We start from the raw sequence: 19,294 nt of genomic DNA, 5'->3' as shown, positions 1-19,294 counted from the left end.
ATTTTTTATCAACTAAAATACTGTCTCTGCCAAATGTTTTGAAATTACTTAGAGAGCCATGAGGAGGAGGAAATAAGCAGAAAGAAAGTGAGACAGAATGAGGCAACTTCTGGAGTATCAATGGCTGCATAGAATGGGATTGGGGTTTCAAGAAATCCACTTGTGGATTAACCAGAGTGGATTAGCAAGTAATATCTAAAGTGTTTGCCAGGACACACTATTGTGACCACAAAATTACTGTTATCCATCAGTTAAGGTCTAGTGGTGTGCATATTCACAAAAGAGGCTGTCCAACACTCTCCTGCATGATTCACGGCTCTGCCCAGTTTTACATCAGCTTCTCTCTGAATGCTTTGTTGTGCAATGCAATGTTGTGTCATGTATCACCATCAGACAATGACTCTTGAGAAGATCAGTAACATAGAGACCAAGTCTTTGAGTCTCTTTGTATGAGTCACTGTCCTGGGCCTATCCCCTTCCAGTCCAGAGATAACATACATATCAGTGAAAGGGATCCATACAGAAAATACATCTGAATGAAATCCCCAGCTGTTTCATGGCCTCACACATCACAAAATGTGGAGAGTCTTAAGGAGAGTTTCGGCAGAGTGGAATAATCTTAGCAGAGCTCTTCAGACTGTCATTCAACTGGAGACCATTTTAGACTTCTAAGAATGCCCCCTTCTAAATGACATTTTAGGGGAGAAATGGTTCCCTGGCTGAGGGGCCACCATTATTGTGACAAACGCCACTTCTAACTCTCACACACTGTAATTCAGAAGAGGACACTCTGGGGAAATGAAAAGGGCAGTTTGACTCTGGCAGAGCTTTGAAGCCAGCCCCCCAAAGTACAAAACGCAAGCCGAATTTTCAGTCCTTAAGAAGTTCAATCCAGTTCTAAGAAAAAGACAGGGGTGGGCTTGACTGAGGATAAACAATTCTTACTCTATATGCTCTAAAACAGTGGTTCCCAGCCCAGAGGACTCCCAAAGCAGCAACTCTATGGCAGGGACAGCAACCAATGGCAGTCAGAGAGGCAGCACCAGTGACTTCAGAGTAAATTCCCAGAGGGCACTCTGTGCCTTGCGCTGCCCTCCCCAGGTCCAGAAACTCCGAGCCTACCAAGCAATAAATGCCAGCCAGGTAATGCAGTCTTGCTCACCCTATCTCTCATAGCTATATATCTATTTTATTTATTAAATTTGCACACTGCCCTATACCCACAGGTCTCTGGGCGGTCACAACATAAAAGCACAAAATAAAAACGCAAAATACATAATAAAAATAAAAGACAAGGACAACACAATAATCCCCCCAACACATTTTAAAAGGGGATTAGACGTCAATTAGCCAAAGGTCTGGTTAAAGAGGAAAGGTTTTGCCTGGCACCTATCTCTATCTCTATCACCTCTCTCTATATATATTTATCACACACACACTTCTCTGAACAATGACTATAAAATCTATATGGCTAACACTACAAACTTACCCCAATTTACATAGGGGCAAGCCCTGTTGAATTCTATAGGACTCGTAAGCAGACATGATTTGTTGTTGTTTAGTCGTTTAGTTGTGTCCGGCTCTCCGTGACCCCATGGACCAGAGCACGCCAGGCACTTCTGTCTTCCACTGCCTCCCGCAGTTTGGTCAAACTCATGTTTGTATCTTCGAGAACACTGTCCAGCCATCTCATCCTCTGTCGTCCCCTTCTCCTTGTGCCCTCCATCTTTCCCAACATCAGGGTCTTTTCCAGGGAGTCTTCTCTTCTCATGAGGTGGCCAAAGTATTGGAGCCTCAACTTCAGGATCTGTCCTTCCATTGAGCACTCAGGGCTGATTTCCTTCAGAATGGAGAGGTTTGATCTTCTTTCAGTCCATGGGACTCTCGCCCTGTTAGTTGCTTTCTCCTTAACACCTTTTAACACATCTCACACATAATCAGTGTGAAGAAAGGTGTCTGACCTCCCTCCTTTCCCCAGTATCAGCTTATGAGCAAAGTGGGGCCCTTTCTACTCTCCCTTATGGAGTTTGAGCCCACTTCATTTTGGGCACGATCCCAGGACATGTGGCAGGCAGATGACTAGGTGTACTATGTATAACTACACTGTAGTTACCACAGCAACAGTCCCAAACCACAGCACAAAGCACTCAAATGCTCACTCACACACCATGGTAAAGGTGGTGTGTGAGTGGCTCACCTTCTGCCCTTTGTCCCAATTCCTCCCTGATGACAAGTGCAGCCAATGCAGACACTTTTTTTAATCAATTTTTTTTATTGATTTTCCAAATTTTTAACAAACATAAAAGAAAACATTACACTATTAAAAAGACAAACAAACAAACAAACATGTATCCTGTTAAAGTCTCAATTTAGTTATCATTGTTAGGTGACTTCCTCGGATCCCCCCAAACTGAGCTTCCATAGATCACATTGTAGCAGTTTTCCAATATCCACTTTCAAATAAATTTAACTTATTCGAATTACTATCTTACTTTCTTTTCATAATGTTTTAAATCCATAATGTTTTACAATTCCACATATTTTACTCCTAGGCCAGTTTGGTACTTACAAGTAATTCTACTTATATTAGAATATCTAGCTAAATAGTCCTTACATTTCTTCCAATCTTCTTGATGTCCCTCCTCTTTCTGATCGCGGATTCTTCCAGTCAGGTCGGCCAGCTCCAAAAAGAATGCAGAGACGTTTCTGGGGCTATGGCTAACCCTGTGCACATACACACAGACTCCAGGAAACATCCCTTGTCTACCAGGAGGAAGATCTGCATCTCACACAATATTGGCCCCTATGAAAACAAGAGCCGTAGCCGGGGGGAAATGTACCCTATGGAAATATTCACGGAAAACGCATAAAGAGCTCCAAACTCTCCACAAAATTTCCTTGTGTGCAGTTGTTTAAATTGTGAGATAAGTTGTGTCAGGGCACAGAATTAGAGAACAAGGTGCCCCTGGGCACACGCAGGAATTTGTTTCCAGTACCAGAACTGAATGGAGGTCATGGTCCTTTTGCACAAAAGTCCTCTCCTGGTTATAGGGCTGGCTGAAGATATTTTGCTACCTCAGGCAAAGAACAAAATGGCGTCTGCAGCACCCAGCTCCACCTTCAGAAGCCTGACATACTGACTGATCGAGTTCTATTCCAACGCTGGTGATGGGACAATACCCTTCTTCTGTAGATTGATTGAAATAAATATGTCTCGGACATATAGGTACAACTATTTTTCAGATGTATGCATTTGTTGCTGTGATTAATAAAAAGCAAGTTCATTTAAAATTGCCACTGAGCTCGTAATGGGTTCCCCCTCCCTTCTGTATTTTCTCAGTTAACAGAGCCGAAAATTGCAACAATTAGCATGTGGGAGTCTGCAAAAACATTTGTGTTTAAAAAGGTCTCCTTGTACTTGTAAAGATTGGAAACCACTGCTTTAAAAGTAAAAATTAGGAGATGTAAAAGTAAAGAGCACCTCAGATTACTTCAGAAAGAAGTGTTCCTCAGCTAACAGATATTTGGGAAATAGTGGATTAATCATTGTTTACTAAGAGGGCAGTTCAAATTGCTTCTATGGCCTAATTTTTAAATAGCCAAACAACCTGAAGAACTTGTCCCTACCTTTCTACAGGCATTAAGACTACTGTAGAATTCCCCACAACTCAGACAGCAGTGCCCTTCCCAAATCATGACCATAGAGCTTTCTCTATGTCTCTTGCTGCGAGGAAATTCAGAACACTGATAAAATCTTCTGTATGAGAATTAATTGACTGAAGAAAGCCGGGCTTGGTTGGTGTTTCTTACATAACTGTTCACAGTATAGCATCTCCCTTGGATATTGAGCTGTTTGTCGTACAACTGGAATGTGCAACACAGTGTTATGGGCTCAGCCAACCTTTTCTAGATATTTCTTTCCATTGTACTACCTCACTTCCTGCCACAAGAGCTCATTAGCATACCATGGTCACTGAGCATGCTCAGTCCTCATTGGACTGCTTTTGAGGTTCCCTCCTCACTTAGGATGGGTGAAGGTTGTTGTTTTTTGCAGTGTTTTTTTGTGGTAATCTTAGAAACCTTTGAACTTTCCCATGTTTGCTGGTATCTCTTGTTCTTAGGTGCAGCCATTTTAGCTACATAAACATCCACACAATGAGTTCACTATTAGAATATAGAGTACAGTGATACCTCAGGTTACATATGCTTCAGGTTACATACTCCGCTAACCCAGAAATAGTGCTTCAGGTTAAGAACTTTGCTTCAGGTAGAGAACAGAAATCGTGCTCTGGCGGCGCAGCAGCAGCAGGAGGCCCCATTAGCTAAAGTGGTGCTTCAGGTTAAGAACAGTTTCAGGTTAAGTATGGACCTCCGGAATGAATTAAGTACTTAACCCGAGGTACCACTGTATATATTCAGGACACAAGCCCAAATACCAACCCAGCCCTCCACACCTCCTTTCACAGGTTAGGAAAATGCGTACAGCACACACAGAGATGTCCCTTGTAAAGAGAGCACCATGCCATTTACCACAGATTTCTCCATTTGGAATTGAGCACCTTGCTTCCATATACAAGAAGAGAAGGAAAAAATGCAAAACGTTATATAAGGTTCAATTTTACAATGAAGGCTCTGGAATATTATGATTTATTACTAGTAGAAAACTGGCAGATACTACAGGGAGAAGATACCTCAACAAAACAGTGTGTGCCTTCTAACACCTACCAAAGCCTGGACAAAGGGACTTTGGTTTGTTCGCCTCCACCCCAACTCCCTGGCTCTTCTCTAATGTGGTATGGGCTTGATGCTAGCGAGAAAGGGTTCGTTTGGCAGCCAGTCAGTACTGCTCAACTGTCTCCCAACTGGATTGACTCTGACCCCTGTCCAAGCCTTTTGAGTCTGAGCTGTGTGATGTGGCTTGTCAGATCAAACTAGGTTAGCGTTTCTGGAAGCTTATTTGGAGCGGGGAACAAGTGGGGGGGGGGCTTAATCCAGCAAAAGGAACGTCTTCCGGGAGGGGGGGGAGAAAAGCAACCAAAGTGGAATCCTCAAAAACAGCGATAGATTGAGGAAGAGAGTGTATCTGTGGGGTGTGGGTGTGTCTTTCTTTCCCTCTCCCTTTGGGGAGCATGGATGGGGGGATAGGGAACATAATCTTCTAGAAGGCTGAAAGCAGAGGTGCAGAATTTGCATGGAAGCATGGAAGGCAGAGTCACACACACAAAAGAGGGAAACTGGACAACATCATACAGGGCATGTCTGACTCAAGCAAATGCTTATTCTTTATCAGTTACATAAATGTGATGCCAGAATCAGAGGGCCCTTCTCCACATTCCCCTTGTGGAGTTGCTTCTTTTTGTAGCTTTACAGAGTACAACATACATTTAAAACACACAACTTCCCACAAAGAGTACTGGGAGGGGTGAACTTCAGTTGTCAGGATTCTTTAGAGGAAGCCATGAACTTTATATGTGGTTTGAATGTACGATGGGTGCACAGACCTCATTAGGGCATGCACCTTGGGACCTACCTTGGGACGCGGGTGGTGCTGTGAGTTAAACCATAGAGCCTAGGGCTTGCCGATCAGAAGGTTGGCAGTTCGAATCCCTGCAATGGGGTGAGCTCCCGTTGCTCGGTCCCTGCTCCTGCCAACCTAGCAGTTCGAAAGCACGTCAAGTGCAAGTAGATAAATAGGTAGCACTCCGGCGGGAAGGTAAACGGCATTTCCGTGCACTGCTCTGGTTCACCAGAAGCAGCTTAGTCATGCTGGCCACATGACCCGGAAGCTGTACGCCGGCTCCCTCGGCCAATAAAGTGAGATGAGCGCCGCAACCCCAAGGTCAGTCACAACTGGACCTAATGTTCAGGGGTCCCTTTACCTTTAAGACCTACTAGCAGGAAGTGAGGAAGAAACAACATCTCTTGCAGAGTAAGTCAGAAGATCTATCCAGATCTAAGATGCAGAAAACTCGCTCAGAAACACAGAGAACGGGCTCAGCTGCAGACAAGTAACCATGATCCTTACACTTACATGATTCTACAACAAAATCTTTTCAGGTACAAGAATGCATCTCCCATTTAACTGAAGACTGGAAGTGTGTCTCGGTTATCAGAAATCTAAGAAGAGCTGGGTTCTTAGATCTGCTTGCAAAGTTGCAAATAATTGTGCAGGGCTTACTTGACTACATATCAAGCAGTCTACATTGACTGTTTCCTATTGTCACGGTGAATAAGTACTGGGGAATGAAGTGTTCCCTGATCCCAATCAATTGCTCCCCTTTTTTGCTTCTTTCTTAGTGAAAACCAATCAGCAGCTGCTCCGGTGTATTTTCAAAACAAAGCCATTGTAGAAAGGAAGGCGTTCTTCACCCTTCTTTGTTTCAGCCAATTAGGGATCAAGTAATTAGAAGTATGATATCATAATGACGTCACATAATCAGACAGCTTTGTGATGGCATCATGAAGTCAGTTCAATTAAGTGAAGGAAATCCTCGCTGAACTTGCTCTGAATAGGTAAACACTGTTGATAGCTCCCCCTAGAATATCTGAAGCTACAAAAACTTATGGAAAAGTACTCCTTCATTCCTGCTCAGCATCGATATGAAATCTTAACAGCCAGTACAACATGCCAGTTCAGATGCAACAATCCTAGGATGCGAAACAAACCACAAACGAGTGGCAGGCCCATTCTAAGCCAAAATATCATCCATTTGAACACTGGCTTCAGCAGTTCAGTCACAATAGTGTTCCCTATGATATCTAAGTCAGGAAATGCTAGTTTAATGTCAGTTACCTTACCAGGATCTCAGTCACATTTGTTTCTCATTTAAGATCATGAACTGTAAATGGACATTAGAGCTCCCATTTTGTACGTAACAGGGAACTCTAGTTTTAAAAATATCAGGACTGAAATGCCAAAGCTGGAACAAGAAATGAGAAGGCAAGAAGAAGGTCAAGGGAAGAATTAGAGATATAGGAGAAATCTGATTTCACGAACCTACCTAATTCACTCTTCCTGAAACTATACATGAACTGAATTGTACCTGTCCTTTGAAGAATTCACACTTCTCCAAAAGTTGTGATGCTGTTTTGCAAACACATAACTGTATGGAAAAATGCATGTATTGTATGAGATCAAAGAGTACATAAAGTGCACGTATTGGTGAATACAGAATTCAAATGCATTATTATATATATTTTTGTTTGCAAAACAGTGTATATTGGGGGAAAAGTGTGCTAACATCCCAGTGATTTTTTAATTTTTTGTGATTACTTTTTCCTATAAAAATAAATAAATCTCAAACTGAGGCAGAAAATAGGTTAACCAAATTAAAGGATGGGAAATGAGAGATAAAGGGGAAACCAACACAGATAGATGAATAGGGATTGTTATGTTTTCTTTTCACCGTGATTTTCTTTTAAAATTACTGGGAACTGCCATGTCATTTGTGTTTTTACAGGTGTAAAAATTCCTAGCCTCTTCAGAGCCCTGGATATTATGCATGCAGTAATGGCTATAAAAATGTGCTGGGGAACAGGCATCTTAGTCCTTCAGGGCTGCAGATACAGAAGCACATCTACAAGATACCCAGTAAATGCCCAACCAGTCATTGTGCTCTGCAGGGATCCTGCAGATACCATCTTACCAGAAGGGCAATTCCATCCCTTTGGAACTCCCTTCATCATTAGACAGGCACCACCTCTATTGTCTTTTTGGCGTCTGTTGAACATTTCCTTTTTCTGTAAACCTTTTAAGTGAAGATCTTTATTAGGACTGTGCATAGCCCCCCAATCTGATCTGGGCTCTGATCTGGTGCTTCAGAGCAACCACTATCTGGCATGGGATGATCGTGTTGTTGTTTAGTCGTTTAGTCATGTCCAACTCTTCATGACCCCATGGACCAGAGCACTCCAGGCACTCCTGTCTTCCACTGACTCCCGCAGTTTGGTCAAACTCATGCTGGTAGCTTCGAGAACACTGTCCAACCATCTCATCCTCTGTCGTCCCCTTCTCCTTGTGCCCTCAATCTTTCCCAACATCAGGGTCTTTTCCAGGGAGTCTTCTCTTCACATGAGGTGGTCAAAGTATTGGAGCTTCAGCTGCAGGATCTGTCCTTCCAGTGAGCACTCAGGGCTGATTTCCTTAAGAATGGATAGATTTGATCTTCTTGCAGTCCATGGGACTCTCAAGAGTCTCCTCCAGCACCATAATTCAAAAGCATCAATTCTTTGGCGATCAGCCTTCTTTATGGTCCAGCTCTCACTTCCATACATCACTACTGGGAAAACCATAGCTTTAACTATACGGACCTGGGATGATCTAGGGCCAACTCAATGCCGATTGGCTCTGAACCAAATTGGGGGCCTTGCATAGTGATTAATTAGGGTTTTAACCCCCCCACCAATGACATGTGTTGGTGGGGATGAAGGCAGCCTGTATCTCTTCCCACTCCTTACCAGCTGATCACCCCTTTTGACAGCTTTGGATCACTCCAGGTGAACCCAATCTGACCCAGGGTGATGCTACAGCTGCCTTTACCACACTCCATCTTGTGTTGATTCAGATTTGGCTAGAGTGGTTGCATGGCTCTGACCTTTTATCCCAGTCTTTGGATTTGAAATAGTGCTGATACAGAGAATGGTTTTTAATTGTGTTTTTGTTGATGATGATGATGTCCTTAACGTGACATGGCTTGGAGGGATTTTATAGGAAACAATTCGTAAATGGAATATAGATAAATAAATAAATGGCATTTGGCCTCAATATCCTGATGTGGATCCAGAAATCACTTGATACACATATCTCTACATACAAAAGTTTCAATTAAAAAAATAAAATCCCAGGCTAATAAATAAGAAGGACAACTTCTTCTCAAAAAGCCAGATTCCTATGAACAGGACACTGGGGATCTAGCAAACAATTCCCTACTGTTTGCCCTCAAAGCTCTTGACTGGTTTCTTCTTCGTTCAATGTATGATTCAAGGACAGAAAGGCTTGTGGATGCCCCATATTCATTTTACCAGTGTTTTCTCATAGAATTCATTAAGTATGAAATGTCTTAGGAGTCAAATAAGTCCAAGGTGCCATAAGATAAACGTTAATCATATAATATTAGTGCAGAGAAAAAGCCTTCTGATGGAAACCATATATCTTTTTCCTCTCAGAGCTATTTTAAGTGTTACCCCTAGAAACACAATTGTGTTTGGCATCTAAGCTGGGCAGAGGGGGGTGAGGAGCGAAGGTCTGAAGCTGGTCCCTTGCCACTGGAACAGATGGGCGCAACAGGCCGGTAGCCAAAAGATCCTATATGTGCAGTAAGTGTGAAAGTTTAGGGCACAGTTCCCAGCTTGCACTGCCATATGGCTTTTGCAGCCTCGATTGTCATTGCCTTCACTTAAGGGGGACCTCACTGGACTAAAAATACTTATCAAACACAACCAGTGACTTAAAAAAATAAGGGAGGAAACTAGTCATGAAATAATCAATGGGGAAACAGAATTAGGTAAGAAGTGGAAGGAGAAAGTGTGTATTTGTGTGTTCAGCGAGGCTGGTTCAGCCCACCGACTCCAGCATCCCATTCTTGCAAGGGCTAACAACTTCAAGATATTGCATTATGGGGGGAAATAATGAACAGCAGTTTGTATCCAACATTGTACAAGAGGACTTTCCTCTCCCCCACCAAATAAAATAAAATAAAATCCAGTATGCAGGCCAGATTTAAAGTTCTTCTGTTTGTCTAAAATAAAAATAATGACAACAACAAACAAACATAGATATCTGTAAGAGTGCTTTCCTTGCTATCTACTTGCCTCTTCATAGCCTCTTCACTACACTCATCTCCTTGAGGTGCTAAATGCACTGGAGGTTCTTTCCATGCCCTTCTGGACTAGGCACCTGCCTAGGCACCTAAAGTTACATAATCATAATAATGATGTTGTTGCTGCTGCTGATAATACCCCATCCATCTGACTGGGTTGCCCCAGCCACTCTGGGCGGCTTCCAGCATATATAAAAACATAATAAAACATTAAAAACTTCCCTATACAGAGCTGTCTTCAGATATCTTCTAAAGGTTATAAAGTTGCTTATCTCCTTGACATCTGATGGGGTGGGGGGCATTCCACTGAGCGGGGGCCACTACCGAGAAGGCCCTCTGCCTGGTTCCCTGGCTCCCACTTCTGCCTGGTTTCCTGTAATCTCACTTTTCTTCCAGAAGGCCCTCAAAGCTAGAGCTCAGTGTCTGGGCTGAACAAATACGGCATATTATTCTACAGTATATTGACTGACTTTCTCTAAGGAAGACCAGCTTACTTATGTTATCTGGCAGACTGTCCTATAAATGCAAGGAGAAGGAATAAGAAAACAAAATAACCATAAAAAGTGAATGCAAACCTAATACAGGTGCACTGGTGGTGGTGGGGTAATTCTACATCACCTTGCCAACAAAGGTCCGTATAGTTAAAGCTATGGTTTTCCCAGTAGTGATGTATGGAAGTGAGAGCTGGACCATAAAGAAGGCTGATTGCTGAAAAAATGATGCTTTTGAATTATGGTGCTGGAGGAGACTCTTGAGAGTCCCATGGACTGCAAGAAGATCAAACCTATCCATTCTGAAGGAAATCAGCCCTGAGTGCTCACTGGAAGGACAGGTCCTGAAGCTGAGACTCCAATATTTTGGCCACCTCATGAGAGGAGAAGACGCCCTGGAAAAAACCCCTGATGTTGGGAAAGATGGAGGGCACAAGGAGAAGGGGACGACAGAGGACGGGATAGTTGGACAGTGTTCTCGAAGCTACCAGCATGAGTTTGACCAAACTGCGGGAGGCAATGGAAGACAGGAATGCCTGGTGTGCTCTGGTCCATGGGGTCACGAAGAGTCGGACACAACTAAACGACTAAACAACAACATTCACTAGAACCTGGATGGAGAAACACTGGTACTTCATGTGTTGGACTATCCACTCCCATCATTCCTGACAATTGGCTTTGCCAGCTCAGGCCAATGGGCCCAACATCCAGAGCAGGCATAGGCAAACTCAGCCCTCCAGATTTTTTGGGACTACAACTCCCATCATCCCTAGCTAACAGGACCAGTGGTCAGGGATGATAGGAATTGTAGTCCCAAAACATCTGGAGGGCCGAGTTTGCCTATGCCTGATCTAGAGGGCCACAGACTCTCAGTCCCATGTTTAGACAAAATCCCCCTTAAGGACAACAATGGCAAGAAGGAAACTGCTTCCGAAGTATTTGCCAAAGAATTTGTGTGGTGTCAACACAACTTTCAAAATAACATTTAAAGAGGTTGCAGAGGGAGCTTAGAGGCCATCTCAAAATATGTCAGGCAAATACACTGACTCTCCCCGCCCCCACCTCCTGGGCCTGTTAGAGGTTTAACTCCTCTTTCCCCTCACTTCCATAATTTTCACAGAACGATGTTCTTTGCTTGGCCACCATTCACTCAAAGTTCGGCACTTCTAAGTCCCACTGACAATGAAAGGGTTAACCGTGTGTTTCAATTGGACCTTAAAATGCTGAACTTTGGCTGGGTTTCACCCTTTGTTTTCTTACATGAGGATAAGCTATATGCAACTAATTGGCTTTTAAAGTTAACCCGACTCCTTCTGGCTTGCACCACAGCGAGTTTTGTTTAATGTGAATTGAAGAGAATGTTGGAATCATTCAAATATATCAGAGTTTGAAATTAATGGATTTGTAACAGCATACAGCAGTGTTTCAATTTTTTTAAACCCCCCCCCCACACAACCAAAGGTTTATGTCAGCAAGAATGGTATGCAGGAAGTCAAACTGGTGATTTCTACTATCTACCGACAATAAAATAATTGACGTGTAAGCAGAAAGACTACGGGGGCCGTGTAATTAAGCAGCAGAATACAAAATGACTTTTCAGCATAAATACCACTTCTTCATGAAGCAAAGTTCTTCTTGAGCTCTGGTTTCCCATGTCAAGTTGCTGCCCAAAACTGTGGCCTCGAACCATGGAGGGGAAAGGACTTGATTCCTATTGAAATCAATGGGATTCCTATTATCCCAACTAACTTTTAATTGCCCCACGAATTCAGTGGGCATTGAGCGTGATTTTTCTCTGGATTGCTACCAACAGGCATAATGCCTTCAAAGGTAGAGGCTCAACTGCAATCCTTTTAGTGCAGAGGGTAGCATGTGGGTGGGTTTCTGGAATGTCGAAGGATGAATGTCTCTCTCCCTCCCCAGCCAGATTTTCTGACATCATTTGCCACAAAATAGGGTGGAGCCAATCTGATGCTCCTGCAATGACATGTTGCACAGTGCCAAGCTCCCCACCTCTCCCCTCTCCCTTTTGGTAAATAATAATAATAATAATAATAATAATAATAAATTTTATTTATATCCCGCCCTCCCCAGCCGAAGCCGGGCTCAGGGCGGCTAACAACAATCAAATAATCAAACAATCAAATAAACCAACATTCTAAAAATATTTCATTATAAAAATTAATTAAAATCAAGTTGATGGCAACCATTAAGCAAAACTCTGTGCAGGTTGCCAGAGGAGGGAGCCAGGCTGCGCCCTGACCAAAGGCCTGGTGGAACAACTCTGTCTTGCAGGCCCTGCGGAAAGATGTCAGGTCCCGCAGGGCCCTAGTCTCTTGTGACAGAGCGTTCCACCAGATTGGAGCCGCAGCCGAGAAGGCCCTGGCTCTAGTTGAGGCCAGCCTAACCTCTCTGAGGCCTGGGACCTTCAGGATGTTTTTATTTGCAGACCGTAGGTTTCTTTGTGGGGCATACCAGGAGAGGCGGTCCCGTAGGTACGAGGGTCCTAGGCCGTATAGGGCTTTAAAGGTTAAAACCAGCACCTTAAACCTGATCCTGTACTCCACCGGGAGCCAGTGCAGCTGATATAGCACCGGATGAATGTGGTCTCGCAGCGAAGACCCCATAAGGAGTCTCGCCGCGACATTCTGCACCCGCTGGAGTTTCTGGGTCAGTCTCAAGGGCAGCCCCACGTAGAGCGAGTTACAATAATCCAGTCTGGAGGTGACCGTCGCATGGATCACAGTGGCTAGGTCAGGGCGAGAGAGATAAGAGATAAATGCCAGCACACTGCTGTGTTGGGAAGCCAGGAGAGCAATGTTGCCCCAACTGCTCTACCCAGGGGCATAGCAGGGGTTGCTGGTGCCTGGGACCAAGCAAGTGTTGCGCCCCACTGGTGGACTGGGTAGCAGTCAGTCCCTTCGCCAACCAACATCTAATCAAGGGAGTCTCTCCTTGTAAACTAGCCCCAACCTAGAAGCATATATACGGTAAGTTAGAGAATCACGAAGCCAGGAGCGCTACTGTGTCGCCTCACCATCCTGTCCTTGCAGTGTGGCCCTCTGGGCAATACATGTGGCCCTAAAAATGCTTTCCTGCCTTCCCCTCTCTCCCTCTCTCATTGGTGGGAGGCAACTGCGGCACCTGTTGGGAGATTCCATTCCACCTTTTGTTGCAGATATGTGGGATTGTTACATGCCACATGTCTGTTTACATTCCAGGACAGACTGCTGGGTCCCATGAGCAGAACTTCCGCTCTGTGTATTGCTCCGAGAAGATGGCAAGGAGAGACGACATGTTTCTTTGTCCTGATTTATGTAAAATAAATCCGTAGTTTTAGTGTGTATCCACAGCCTCAAGCCGCTTCTGTTGTGCAGTTTACTCTGCTAAGTAAAGTGTGCTCAAGTCAGCAGGATTGAGTCGCTGATTTACGTGGGAGCCAGAGGTCAATGAATCTCCGCAGCGCGAAGGCTGAGAGGGAGACGATCCAGCTGGACTGTCGACTCCCAGATGCTGACAGCACCCTCTCAGCCAGCCCAAGGGTGGCGTGTGCTCGAATGTCCCTTCACCAATCACAAGGAGGAGGAGGTGGCCCTGCTGCCCCAGCCCCAAAGGCCCAGCCCAGGCATGGCTTGCCTCCCCAAGGCTCTGGCCTTGATGAGGAAGTCTGTCATGAGGCAGAAATTTGCTCCCAGGGCCATGATCACCCCTGCCTCCATGCTACACCACTGGCTCCACCTCACTGGTTGCCACCAAAACTGGTAGTTGCCAATGTGGGTTTTGACTTTTTTTTGTGGCAGCCACATTAATTAGCTTTACTAGCTAACAATTAAGGTTAGCAAACAGTTTACAGATTCAGGTAGGTAGCCGTGTTGGTCTGACGCAGTCAAAATAAATGAAAAATTGTTCAGTAGCACCTTAAAGGTAAAGGTAAAGGGACCCCTGACCATTAGGTCCAGTTGTGGCCGACTCTGGGGTTGCGGCGCTCATCTCACTTTACTGGCCGAGGGAGCCAGAGTACAGCTTCCGGGTCATGTGGCCAGCATGACTAAGCCGCTTCTGGTGAACCAGAGCAGGGCACGGAAACGCCATTTACCTTCCCGCCAGAGCGGTACCTATTTATCTACTTGCACTTTGAAATGCTTTCGAACTGCTAGGTTGGCAGGAGCAGGGACCGAGCAACGGGAGCTCACCCCGTTGTGGGGATTTGAACCACCGACCTTCTGATCAGCAAGTCCTAGGCTCTGTGGTTTAATCCACAGTGCCACCCGCGTCCCTTCAGTAGCACCTTAAAGACCAACTAAGTTTGTTCTGGGTATAAGCTCTCGTGTGCATCTGAAGAAGTGTGCATGCACATGAAAGCTTATAGCCAGAACAAACTTAGTTGGTCTTTAAGGTGCTACTGGACCATTTTTTATTTAAACAGTTTACAGCCACCCATCCTTCAAGGATATTGTTATTGTTATTGTTGTTATTAACCCATTTTTCATCCTTAGGTCCTAGAACAGGTTGCAACCATTATAAATACAGCATTAAAATAACTTAAAACAGCTTACAATCACAAAAAGGGGAGGTTCAAAATGGGGAAAAAAATGAAGCTGAGGCCAGTGGAACCCTCAAATAATTTCTGGTGGTAGCATTTTGATATGGTTCCCCTCCCCATCAAACAAAAGGCCAAACATAAAGATTATCTGTTGCTTTTGATTGGGGGGGACGACTATTTTGAAAGGATGAGACACTAATTGCCTTTCAACACTGTGTGCTGAGCAGAGTTTTGATCGCTGTCTGCAAAATCGTGAGCTGAAAATGTATTTTTTTAAAAGGAGTAAAAGCACAGCGAAACTTTTATGAATCTAATTCCAGGCGTTTGTGTTTGGAGCTTTGAGTCTTTTATTGTAGCTCTCTTCCCTCTTGTACTCCGAGACGAAGGAAAACATAATAGGTGCTTTCTTCAGAAAATAGATAACAATCTTCAAATGTTCCCTCTTAAAGATGGATTAATGAATGGATGCTTGTTTTAATCCCTCTTACATTTCATTCAAGTATGCTGCTTTGTTTTAAAAAATAAAATAAAATAAAAACTACTGTAAACAGGGAAGCCAGGAATGGGAGTTAGGCATGACTCTGCACCCACTTGCAATTAATTGAGCAATTACTGCACTATGGGTCTGTTTCCACTTTGCATATATGTAGCAAGTCAGCAAGTGTTTTATGGGGTGTTCAGGTTTCATACAGGCAGAATGTTTCACTCTCGAGCTAAAGTAAACTGTGGCTTATTCATCAGTGGCCAAACTACTAGCATAGCTCTTCAGCTTGAGCTAAGTTCATGATCAAAGGCCATTGTTTCCAAGAATATGGTCTCTCGTTGCAGCTTCAGGGCCCTTTCCAGTATCGACTTCCATAAAGGGAAATGGAGGACCATAATAACATAAGAAAAGTCCTGGTCTCAGAGTGGCCAACCAGGTGATGGTGAAAAAAGCCTGCAAACTGCGTCTAAGCACAAGAGCCAGCAACGAACATTCAGCAGCATACTGCCATAATTTGACACCGCAGATAGAATCAAAAGCTGCCTTTGAATTTATGAAGGCACTAAACTGTTTCCCTTGCAAGTGTCTTGTAGGTGGGAAAGGACTAGAGAGTGATCAAGGGTGCAATGATTCTCTCAAAATGCCACCTGAGAATATCTGTAAGTATATTCTCAGAACCCAAGAAACAAAGACATCTATTGCTGAAGAACTGAATATACAACTTCCCCACAACTGATACCAGGCTAATACATCTATAGTTTCCTGGTTCACCAGCCTGACCTTTTCTAAAAAATGGTACAAGATGGGATCATACCAAAATTATTTATTGTAGTAAGAAAGGGTAGCCAACAATGCGGCTACCAGTGTTGTTTTACTTTTGTAAGCTCTGTGGGGATATAATCAATCGCTGGAGTCTAAATTATAGATCAGACTTCTGTTATGGAAACTGGGTTCCATTTTGGTGTAGCTGATAGCACAACATAAAGGGGGAAATGGTTTGACTGGAGATATATAAACGTTAATAATCAGGAGACGGCTAGATTCAGATGAATCTCAGCGGCCAAGTTGAAGTTCAAACTCCAAGGCCTGCACTAGGATGGCCCTTCATATTTGTCCGGATTGCTCTCAGAGAGAGAGGACGGCAAATCCATTCAAGGCAATGCTTTCTGTCGTCCAGGCTTCCTGGAGTGCCTGGAGGCAGTTGGAGGAAGGATGGTGGCTAATGAATTGAGGTTGAATCCTGACAAGACAGAAGTACTGTTTTGGGGGGACAGGGGGCGGGCTGGTGGGGAGGACTCCCTGGTCCTGAATGGGGTAACAGTGCCCCTGAAGGACCAGATGCGCAGTCTGGGAGTCATTTTGGACTCACAGCTGTCCATGGAGGCGCAGGTCAATTCTGTATCCAGGACAGCTGTTTACCAGCTCCACCTGGTACGCAGGCTGAGACCCTATGTGCCCACAGACCGTCTTGTCAGAGTGGTACATGTTCCAGTTATCTCCCGCTTGGACTACTGCAATGCGCTCTACGTGGGGCTACCTTTGAAGGTGACCCGAAAACTACAACTAATCCAGAATGTGGCAGCTAGACTGGTGACTGGGGGCGGCCGCCGAGACCACATTGGCTCCCAGTACGTTTCCGAGCACAATTCAAAGTGTTGGTGTTGACCTTTAAAGCCCTAAACGGCCTCGGCCCAGTATACCTAAAGGAGCGCCTCCACCCCCATCGTTCTGCCCGGACACTGAGATCCAGCGCCGAGGGCCTTCTAGCAGTTCCCTCATTGCGAGAAGCAAAGCTACAGGGAACCAGGCAGAGGGCCTTCTCGGTAGTGGCGCCCGCCCTGTGGAACGCCCTCCCATCAGATGTCAAAGAGATAAACAACTACCTGACATTCAGAAGACATCTTAAGGCAGCCCTGTTCAGGGAAGTTTTTAATGTGTGACATCTTAGTGTATTTTTGGTCTTTGTGGAAGTCGCCCAGAGTGGCTGGGGAAACCCAGCCAGATGGGCGGGGTACAAATAAATTATTATTATTATTATTATTATTATTATTATTATTATTATTATTCCTGTAACAGTCTTTAGTCAAAAGGACATAAATACTGGCAAAACGATTCCTCCCAGCCTCCACTATTCCAGGAAATTATCCTTAAACAAGGGTTTTCTGGGGCAGTAGGCATTGGTCTGCAAAATGCGGCAGGGTAAGTATTTCTGCCTCATCCTTCAGAATCGGGGCAGACTTCGGTCTTTCACTTTTCAGCAGCGCCCTGTGAGAACCCAAAATTTGGCACCCTGCCTCTCTCCTTCCGTTCTGCGCAAACACTACATCATAGTTGCAGTGCCCTGTGGCACCCCCTTGGCTTGGTGCCCAGTGTGGGGAAATTGGCTGAGCTGCCCTAAATTTAGGGTGCTCCCATTCCCACTTGTTCCCACTTGAAAAGGAAATGTAACTGGCCTAGGGTCATGTAGGTTGGCAAGGAAGCCTTGTTCTTGTGGCTTCCTGTTAAACTGAATCCAGATTAATCATCATCATCACCACCTCAACCTGGGCTCAATCCCACAACCTTGAGATTAAGAGTCTCATGAGATTTTACCATAGACAGACAGACAGATAGATAATATAACACTATCAAATATGTATTTTTTCTTTTTCTTTTCTCTTTCCTTTTCTTTCAAGCAATTGTTACTTGTGATTTTCTCTTTCTTTTTTCTATATTAAATGTATGAAGAGGATAAAGATCCTGGAGACAAGCCTCCTTAGTCAAGCATTTCCCTGAACTGAACTAACTTCAGATTTTATTTCTTTAACTGAGCTGTTTTGTTTTGTTTTAAGATGGTGCATCTGTTTTAATTGCCACACTTTTTAAATGTTTGTTTTATTGCATATATCAGTTAAAGGTGTTTTAATGCCCCGACGCAATTGTTATTGTATATTTTTAAATTGTGTATTGATTTTATAGCTATGAACCACTTTGAAGCTGTTTGGGGGGTGTAAGTGGTATATAAATTAATAATGAATAAACAAATAAAGAAATGCCATGTGGGTAGACCCTACGTGATCTGACTCTTCTGCCTGTATTGCATCGTAGGGGGAAAGAGTTTCCATTTTGAGAAAGAAGACCTCCTGGTCCAGTTGCAAAATAAAAGGATCTATTTTCAGCGCAAGCCCCTATGTCTGTCATTTGTAATTAAATGCACTCCTAAAACTCTTTTAAAGGGGAGCCTCAGAAGCTTAAATGCAGACTTGGCAACAAGAGTTTAGAGCCCTGTGATTAATTATATGGTGCATACGGATGGTACCTCAAGCAGCACTGGAAATATGAGAGACCCTAAGCCATAGTTTACAGTAGGAAGTGTGTGATCTTGGCCTTTTAAGTCTTGATTAAAGGGAAAAAAATTAATTGCATAAATTGCACGTTTTCAGCTGGCTTTTTGTTATCTCAAGGTTTGCAAGATTCGTATTGCAGCCGAGGTGATTTATGGCCAAGGAGACATCTATGTGTTTTGGGCGAACTGAAGCACCACAGTGTGCTGAAGTTCTGTGGCATTTATTTGACATCTCAGCCATTTAGTGACGGTTGGATGAAAGCTTTCCCATGGTATCATTACAGCTGCCGAATGCACATTCTCCTCAAGCTCCAGTTTAAATAATCCTTTCCACTTTTTTTTAAAAAAAAGAACCTAAAAATAAACAGCACCTGTACAACAAAGATAAACTTTAATCTTCAGCTTTAGCAAATTATAATATCGAGGCAGAAACAGCATTATAAACAGGACATAACAACGAAATGTTACTGTGTGGATAGCTCCTGCTCAAGATACTCCATTCCCACTCACTTCTTTCAAGTAGTCAATTACTATTCCGTCCCCAGTGAGCATGCCCAGTCCTGCAGAAAGGCAAACCAGTCAGTTCTGGTAAATCTCCATTTACCATTCTTCCAATCTTAAATTCAGTTCTCC

At 43.9% G+C, this 19,294-nt stretch overlaps 1 long non-coding RNA gene across 1 annotated transcript; it reads left to right on the top strand.

Moving 5' to 3' along the window:
• The first annotated feature begins 1,018 nt into the window (after window positions 1–1,018).
• LOC128415386 (uncharacterized) lies at window positions 1,019–18,131 on the top strand. Its single transcript, XR_008330929.1, has 3 exons — window positions 1,019–1,143; window positions 15,681–15,746; window positions 18,073–18,131. It is a non-coding gene; the product is annotated as an uncharacterized LOC128415386 (long non-coding RNA).
• The last annotated feature ends 1,163 nt before the right edge of the window (window positions 18,132–19,294 follow it).

This window comes from Podarcis raffonei, chromosome 6 (assembly GCF_027172205.1).
Source record: "Podarcis raffonei isolate rPodRaf1 chromosome 6, rPodRaf1.pri, whole genome shotgun sequence".
Taxonomy (NCBI): domain Eukaryota; kingdom Metazoa; phylum Chordata; class Lepidosauria; order Squamata; family Lacertidae; genus Podarcis; species Podarcis raffonei.
This window is presented reverse-complemented; position numbering and strand designations above follow the sequence as displayed.